A 9,079-nucleotide genomic window follows, 5' to 3' on the forward strand; every position below is an offset into this window, starting at 1 on the left:
CCGGAACTGGGACTGGGGTTATTCTTAGGGGCAATCTCTGAGTCACAGAGGGAGGCAGTAAGGAGCCATTTATTTTCTTTTCCTTCTTTCATGCTATGCTATCCAGCTAAGCCACTTTGTAAATGTTCCCTTGCTCTTTCCCCCAAGAATATTTAGCCTTCCGTCTTTGCTTTGGAAGCACTATCTATAACCCTTTAGCAAAGGCTTCCAGATGGAAGAGAGGTTGTTCTTTGCCCTAATGGACCCCAGGCTAAGCTACAGAGTGTGTGGGGGTGGGGAAGCTGAGTTTGTATAAGTGAACGCACTCATGACAGTGCTGGGTGCTGGTAATGAAGAAGTCGTCAGTCACCCTGGCATCACCCCAGTTGCCCTTTTTCCAGTCTTCTTAGCCCTATCCATTGTGACCTTCTTTCTGGCCAAGAGCAGAAGGCATACTCGCTTCCCAGGGAACAGAAAGCATATCTCCTTTCCAAGAAGACACGCAGGCCCTTTGTCCCTGACACACACATGCTTGGGCATGTGTCAGGCTTCACTATTTCATCATGTCTTGGAGAAATAACTAAGCGCAAAACAATGCACACCATGCTTTAAAAATGTTGCTGTCAATCAATGCATTAAACACTGAAAACAACTTCCCAACTATGTTACCCAGAAAGTTTGGAGAAAGCTGTGTTGTTATCTGCCCTCTCCCATTGCTGGGCCTCAAACCACATGTATATAAGGCAGGTGCTGGATCACAGAACCGAATCTCCAGCTCTGGGAAAAGGTTCTACCTTAGGTAAAGTAGGAACTCAAGTAGCTGTTGAGTGAATACAGCAAGGGGAGAGAGATCTGGCTAGTCAGGAAGCCATGGTGGAAAGAACATGCTTCTGGCTAGAGACCCTAACACTGCAGGTGTTTCCCTTCTACATTTCCAGGGTGCTTTCTACACAGTAGCTCATGAAAGCCTCAGTATGACTCTGCAAGAGAAGAGAGGCAGGCACTATTTATACTGTCCTAAGATAAGATGAAATGGCTTGGCTGGAGTCACAGAGTGGGGCCAATCTTCAGGTATGGTGATCGCTGTTGCTGTCAGGACACCAGATGAACACCAGCAGCTCCTGGTGCTTTCTGAGCAGAGCTCTCATGAATCACTGCTGCAGAGACCGCAAATGAGCTCATATAGCAAAAGTAACTGGGCTGGAAATGTCCTGAAGTTCTCCAGCACAGTGATGTATACTCCAAGGGGATGTATCCACATTAAAGAATGGGTAAACTGCACAAAGTCATGTGAGTGGAAACGGAAATGAGAGCCGCGAATGAGCTGAGTTCTATTTTGTAAGTGTTTGGAATAGTTCTTTGCCAGAGCCCGCTGGCAGAGTCGAATAGTACCCGAGTAAGGATTGAAATAAATAACACAAGTCACATGGGATCAGCCCGAGAGGACTGTCAGTAACAACTGCAGCCTCGAGTTTATTCCACAGTTCCTTTTTTATAGGCAGAGCAAGATCAAGTCATATCAATACAAGAAAGAAGTTCATGGAGCTGCCAAACTTGTTTTCTTAAACCACTTCCCTGTGGCAGATATGGCCCAAGGTCACACAAACAAATTTTAAGAAACTTGGTGAAGCATCTTCTTATCTCTGTCTCCAGGTGAGGGCCAGGGAGAGAACATGTTTTTCCCCCTGAATACTCAATAAGAAAGCAGCTCTCCACAATTCTTTTAGGCCATTAATGTGACGTGTACTCAAGATGAGTGGGAAGCCATGCTTTGTTCCAAGAAGAGAACCTGAGTTAATACTGACTGTTCACTGAAGTCCGTACCACAGCCTCCTTACTGAGAAGGCAGACACGCAACTGAAAGCATTATTTTGTTCAAAACAGTGATGGCGCATCACTAGGAATCATGCATTGAATTCTTCTGGGAAACCATAAAAGAGGGTATAACAGATTCACCGGGGCTATAAAATAACCAGGCAGATCCCCACTACAGTTTGGATGGAAGGTGTTCCCAAGGCTCTCAGGCTGCAGGCTTTTGGAAGATGACTAGACCGTGAGGGTTCTGATGTCAGCACAGAGCCACCCACTGAGGGAGCACAGTAGATGATGCTGGGGGTGGGGGGATGTGGGGTGCTAGAAATTTTAAAAATAGGGCCTACTTTGAAGGAGTAGGCCACTGGGGATGGAAGTGTTGTTACAAGGATCTATCACGTCCCTGGTTTCTTCCTTCTGCCTCTCAAAACACTAGATCAAGAGTGAGATGGTCATGGAACCTTGGAAACCATGAGCCAAAGTAACTTGCCATGATTTGTGTCCTGCGCTGTGTTACATCCATGAGAAACTGACTAAGGGCTGACTGAGATGGCCCTGTGGCAGCAATTGCTGCCAAATCCCTAAGTTTATTACACAGCTGGCAAATGTAATATCCGTCAACAATTTTCAACACTTACCGAAAACCTACTACAGCCAATATCAGAGCCACAGTGAGTCAAACACACAGTTTTATACACATCACCAGAGAATACCAGTCAGGCTGAGTCTTGGGTGCAGCTCAGCATAGTCATCTTTGAGGTTCCCTCACCCTCAAGACAGGGTTTCTCTGTGTGGCCCCTGGCTGTCCTGGAACTCTGTAGACCAGGCTGGCCTAGAACTTAGAGATGCCCCTTCATCTGCCTTCTGAGTGCTGAGATTAAAGGCTTGTGCCACCACTGCCTGGCCATCTCGGAGTTTTGCTGTTGCTGTTTTGTTTGTGTTTTTGAGACAGGGTTTTTCTTGAGTAGCCTTGGCTGTCCTGGACTCATTCAAACTCAGAGATCTGACTACCTCTGCCTCATGTGCTGGGATTACAGGCGTGTCCCACCACTCGCTGCCATCTCTGAGTTCTTAATTACCATCTGTTTAGCCAACCATAGTCTGCCCAGTACTGGTTGCCAGAGACCATCAGTCTAGTTGGAATCAGCTTTTTTGAGCTGTAACCCTAGAGGGCTGGACTCTTCCGAGGAGACAGAGTGAAGTTATTGCTGACAAAAACTCTGTGTAAACATGTATTTGTCCCAATCTTATTCCTTTTCTCAATGCTGTTGGCTTTCCTGAGCTCGGAAGGCACACAGTCCTTGCTTGTGACTGGGATGAGTTCTTAAGAGTTGATTTCTAATTTGTGCCCCTCACAGCAACCGTGCTGTAAGTACTGACTGGTTCCTATCTCCCCACCTAACTCCCAGAATCATGAAGGCCAGGAATCACGAAGGCCAGCGTGTGTTTACTGCAGGAAGGGTGTCTCAAGCGTGGCAGCTGGCTTAGAAGCAGCCTTGGGTCCTCAGTTCAGAGCTGAGCTAGTGTCTTCTGGCTTGCTCAGGAAGTGAGGGGGTGCCGGTAGGTGGGGAGTTTTTCTTTGACCCACCTTCTTCAGGGGCTGGGGAAATGGCAGGCTGGGCTGATGATTTCCTAACGGTAGCGATGCTAGTGCTTTCTGAAGCCCTCTGTTGAAAAAGCATAAAAATGAAACACTAAGCTAGATGTGGTGGTCAGTGCTTGCAATTAAAAAAAAAAAAGAAAAGAAAAGAAAAAAAGAAGTGCTACTAAATGTAGTAAAATATAAGGTTCCTTCCTTTTCAATTTGTTAGTATGTTCTAAAGAAAAAAGTTTTATTTTTATGTTGTAGGAAAGCAACTCTACATGCAAACATAAGCACCCGACTCACCAACGTGACAGTTTCTGAGTTCATTTTTGTATGTTTTGTTCTGAAGAGCGAGCTGCTCCTTTGTGTTTCAAGCTCTGGTTTTGCTGGAAAGCTTGGCCTCTGGGAGCTGCCAGCTCCCTACTCACTCATCTGCGGCCAGCGCGCTTAGCTTGGACTTAACAGCTGTGAACTCTGATGCCGGTCAGAAATCTATGCTTGTGGGCATGGAGAATGCTCTAACGAGGGGAGTGTAAGATAATAGGGCATATATGGTCTCCTTCTCATCTGTTCACCCCATGCTCCTTTGTCTCACCTGACTCCAAAACAGGAATTATTAGGAAAGTCAGGTGGCAGAGCATTAAGTACTCACCTTTCAGAGCATCTACCATTAATAGTATAAGGCAAGTTGGGCAGAAAGAGTAGATCCTCCTGCTCTCTCAGGGTCTTCAGTCTTTTATCAATTTGCCCTTCCTATTAGTATCAGCCATTTCAGGTCAAAGAACTAGGTGCAGGCCGGGGCTGCAGCTCAGCTGCAGAGGGCCTGCTTAGTGTTCAGAAGCCTTGGGTTCTATTGGTACCATCACACATACATTGCCATCATCGTCACCATCAGTGATAATCAGTTGCACCAGCTGAATTCCTTGCCTGGTGTCATTTGCATGAAATCTAAAACTGTTGGCAGGGCCATCAAAGCCTTCTCCTTCTGGCGCCAACTTTCTCAGACCTGTTGTACTTGAGTTTTTCAGTGTGGGCTGTAGTATAAAAAGAACTTTTATTTGCCTGGTTCAGTTGTCATCTTGGAGGCTTACTGCCTCTGTCTCCTAACCCGGGCCTAGTCCTAGAAGCTTCTAGCCCCCATACCATCTAACCTAGGCCTAGAATGTCTGGAGCCTCTGAGACTTACTGCTGAATAAGCTCACCCTTTCTCGTTTTGAGCTCTGGGCTGGCTGGTTCAACTCAGCTGTTCTGGATCAAACTCTCTCCTAATTATCTTACTCAATCTCCGCCTCTGAATTGCTTTCTTTGGCCTCAAACTAACTCCAACCAACAATCTGCTCTAATCTGGCTCCTTCTCATTCTCTGGCTCATCCAGTTTTCACTGGAGTTCTCTGCAGCCCATCCTTCTGTTACTGTCCTAGTAAAATTGCTTCCTCTCTCTGCATTGCCCCTGAAGTGGCTTCCCTTTCCTCTCTTTTTTGAGAGTTGGGCTACCCTGTTTTGTCAAGTCTTTTTCTGATTCATCACTGTTTCTGCCACTTAATTTGACATCACTTTCAAACACGGGTGCTCCCTTCTGTAAACTATCTTTCCTTCATTATTTGGGATTAAAGGCACGTACCACCATGCCGGGATCTATGCTTTTCTTTACCTGAAGCTTACTCTATACCAGGCTTGCCTTGAACTCAGATCTGCTTGTCTGTCTCCTGGATTTTAAACGTGTTTTCATTCTAGCCAGATCACACAGACCTAGAAAGTCTTTGGATGTGATCTCTTGCCAGAACCAGCATATTCTGAATTAATATTCTTCTACACTGTAGGCTCATGCCTTCTTACATTCTGTTCTTTCACTTGGGAATGTCTTTTGTCCCTGCTACTACTTGATCAAGTTGAGGCCAGTTAAAATGCTCTCTTCCTGTTGAGCTTTCCTTGCTGTCCCTGGCTCTCATCCACTGTGCCTTCCATAACAGCTCAACTTGTACGTAGCCCGTACAGAAAGTGATTCTGCCACCTTCAGCCATGTTCAGCCTCTCCTGCAGACTTCTACGACCATGACTTTCAAACTAGCATGAGCAAAAAAGCAAATTCATTTCACACAGAGCTCCATTACACACAGCTATTTATGCCTTATATTTCAATGTTGTGTTCTCCCAATTTAACAGTTCTGAAATCAGAACATAGCAATGAGACATTTTGATAAGGTTTTATTTATTGCTTCTTTTGTTATGTCCAGATCTTAAGATCCCCAAAGACCACCAGGAACCAGACCACCTATGCAAGAGCAAAGAGCTTTGTTCAGGCTTAAGCTGTCTCTCCACCATCACCAACACAGTGGATAAGAGAGGTGAGCCCTGAGCAGGGGCATGGCAGGGTTTTTATTGGGGTTTGAGCAAGAATCAGGAATTCCCAGCTTAGCAGTTATAAGATTGGATGACATTCAGTAAGGGCGACCTTGTTAGAGTGATTGGCTGAGTAACATTGACCTCAGAATGTCTGGTGGGTGGGCTGCCCAGCACAGATGCCTCAGCCTGAGATAAGATACCTTCCCATTCTTGTGGTTACCGCTAGGCTTTTCCTTGGGTAGTGAATTTTATGGTTTTCTTATTCCTGGTTTTGGTGACCTATGGCCTAGTTCCTGTAACTGATGACTTTTTTTGGGGGGGATGAGGGGGCCAGACCTGTCCTCTCACTTTGAAGAAGGGTTTCATTGTGTAGACCAGGCTGGCCTAGAACTCAGGGAGGGAGCTCTGCCTGCTTCTGTTTAACTGGTATTGGGATTGAAGGCATGTCTGGCTTTGAGTTTATCATTCTTTTAAGTAAAAAAAAAAGTGTAAGAATATTTTGGCTATATGTATGTCTGTATACCATGTACATTCCTGGTGCCTTTGGTGGCTAAGAGAGGATGATGCAAGCTCTGGAACCGGAGTTAAAGATGGTTGTGAATGTCCACGTGGATGCCGGGAACCAAACCCTGGTACTCTGAAAGAAAAGCCAATGCTCTTAACCTCTGAATCATTTCTCTATTTCCCTCATTGTTTTTTTTCACTACCTTGAAACTTTATTTGAAATTTCTAGTGCTATTTTTTTGTTTTTAAAATTGAGATTTAAAATTTTTTGTTGTTTTAGAAAGGATTTCTGTGTGTAGCCTGGACTGTCCTAGAACTCACTATGTTAACTAGGCTGGTCTTGAACTCACCCACCTCTGAATTCTGGGATTAAAGGAATGCACCAAACCAGGCAGTGGTGGTGATCACTTTTTATCCCAGCACTCCGGAGGCAGAGGCAGAAGGATATCTGTGAGTTCCAAGGCTAGCCTGATGTACAGAGCAAATTCTAGGACAGCCAAGGTTACACAGAGAAACTCTGTCTTGAAAACAAAAAAGGGGGGTGGTGCATCCATTTTGTCTTCTTAGATGCCTGTGTACCATGTGCTAAGAAGGGTGTTGGATCCCCTGAACTACAGATAGCTGTGAGCTGCCATGTGAGTGCTGGGAATTAAATCTGGGTCCTCTGGAAGAACAGTGCTTTTTACTGAGCCATCTCTCCAGCCCACAGGGCCTGGTTTTACCATTCTTAGCAGTACATAATAATGGCCTGGCTCATGTCTGGTTGTAGAGGAATTTTAATTCAGAACATGGCTGGCAGCATTTTGATCTACTGAAATGCAGCACAAAGCTGAAAGCTTCGCTGTTACCCTTTTTGTTTGTTATAGGGGATGTTCTCTTATTCAGTTTCTTGTTGTTCTGGGAATGAAATTTGCTGGTCATGACTCACGGAAATGATTTCCCTACCCATTAAATGACTGTCAAACGCAACTTCAAAAACTCCTTGGGTGTTGAGGTGTGGAGCACTGGGGAGGCTGAGGGGGGACGACCGTGAGTTTGAGGCCAGTTGGGGTTACACAGACAGACCATATTTCAAAACAACCCACCCTTCAAAACAAAGCAAACCTTAGTGGAACTGGACTACATACACTCAGACAACAGGATTGAGAACTAAGCCCAGCTGTGTTAACAGGAATGCAATTCAGCCGGCCACATAAACCTTTTACTTTCTATAAATTTGGTGACAATTCCACATGTATGTGATAAAATGTCATTTTCACTCCCCACTACCCTTTCTCGTTCTTTGCTTGATTGCCTGCTTTGGAGACAAGGTCTTATGAACCCCAAGGGTTGGCCTCACCCCAAGATTCTCCTGTCTCAGCCTGCAGAATGCTATGATGACAAGCGTTCGCCACCACACCTGGTTTGTACGCATGACTAATTTCAAGAAATTGTCATCCAGGAAGATGAATTTGCAAATATTTTATTGCACTTTCAGCCAGGGACTTCCTCAAAGCCTATATTTGGGGGGGAAGGAGGGTGACAGAATACAGAAGTGACCAAACTCATCAGGGTAAACAGCCACCTCCTCAGCAAGATTATTCGGTTTATTCAACATTACACTCTCCTAGGCTTCGTTCAAAACTCTCCTCTTTCCCATCCTGAACTGTTACATCACTCAATCCCCATCAAGTCCCCTCGCTGAAAGATCTGCCATAAACCAAATCCCTCAGATCCTGTAACTAGCTCACCCCTGACCTCTCTTTTAAGATACTACAAAGACTTATCATGGACTTCCTTGATTGCTATAAAACAAAAAGGTTGGCTTTAATGGAAGTCAGGGGAGACATAAACTTTTTGAGGGAAAGCATACTGCTTACTGTTTGCTCTCACCACCTCCAGGTGTTCAGACATTGGAGGAAGATTGAGGGGAGAACACAGCAGGGCCGGTGGAGCTAGGCAGCACAGTGCAGGCTGCAGTCACCAGCTGGAAACCATGCTGTTCTCCTGGGCATTACTCACCCTCTCCTTTACACACCTGGTATCAGATGGTATTGCTTTAAATATAATAGAGCTGGGCTCAGCAGCCTAAGCCTATAATCCAAGCACTGGGGAAGCTAAGGCAGGAGGATTAGGTGTGCTGGGACAGGCTGGGCTATATGGTGAGATGCTAGCTCACTAAGTATATATTTTAATGTATCTCTGTAGCAGAAAGCATTGAAGCTCATCTCAGGCTCTTCATTTCAAGTGACTGTATCATCTCTGAAGGGGCTTGCTGCATTCTGTGGATAAATGGACTGCCGTGGTCCGATTTTCTTTAGGATGCTCAATTACTGATAACAAGGGCTAAGCAAATCTCTAATTTCTTTGAGACAGGGTTCCTCTGTGCAGCTCTGGCTGTCCTGTACTCGATTTGTAAACCAGGCTGGCTTCGAACTCGCAGAGATCCGCCAGCCTGCCTCTGCCTCCTGTAGTGCTGGATTTAAAGGCACGCTCGGCTATCTAATTTCTTCTATCTTACTCTTTGTGAGACAGGGTCTCATGTTGCCGAGCTGGCTTTGAACTCACTTTGCAGCCAAGGATTACTTGTCTACTGATACTTCTTGTCTCCACTTCCGGAGCTGCAGAGATACAACAATGCCCCCCCCACCAACTCCCTTTTGAGACAGGGTCTATCAGGTAGCTCAGGCTGTGCTGGAACTCACTATGTAGACTAGGCTGGCCTCGAACTCGTAGAGAAACTCTCGCATGCACGACCGCTGCCAGGCAAGCCCTGTGTTTTTTCACTCTCGAATTTCCTAAATACTTAAGCTTCACCTCGGCCCGGGAAGGGCACCTTCCCCAGCACACCTCCGTCTAGCGCTCCCTGTCCCAACTA

Source organism: Meriones unguiculatus, chromosome 6 (genome assembly GCF_030254825.1).
Source record: "Meriones unguiculatus strain TT.TT164.6M chromosome 6, Bangor_MerUng_6.1, whole genome shotgun sequence".
NCBI classification, from domain to species: Eukaryota; Metazoa; Chordata; class Mammalia; order Rodentia; family Muridae; genus Meriones; species Meriones unguiculatus.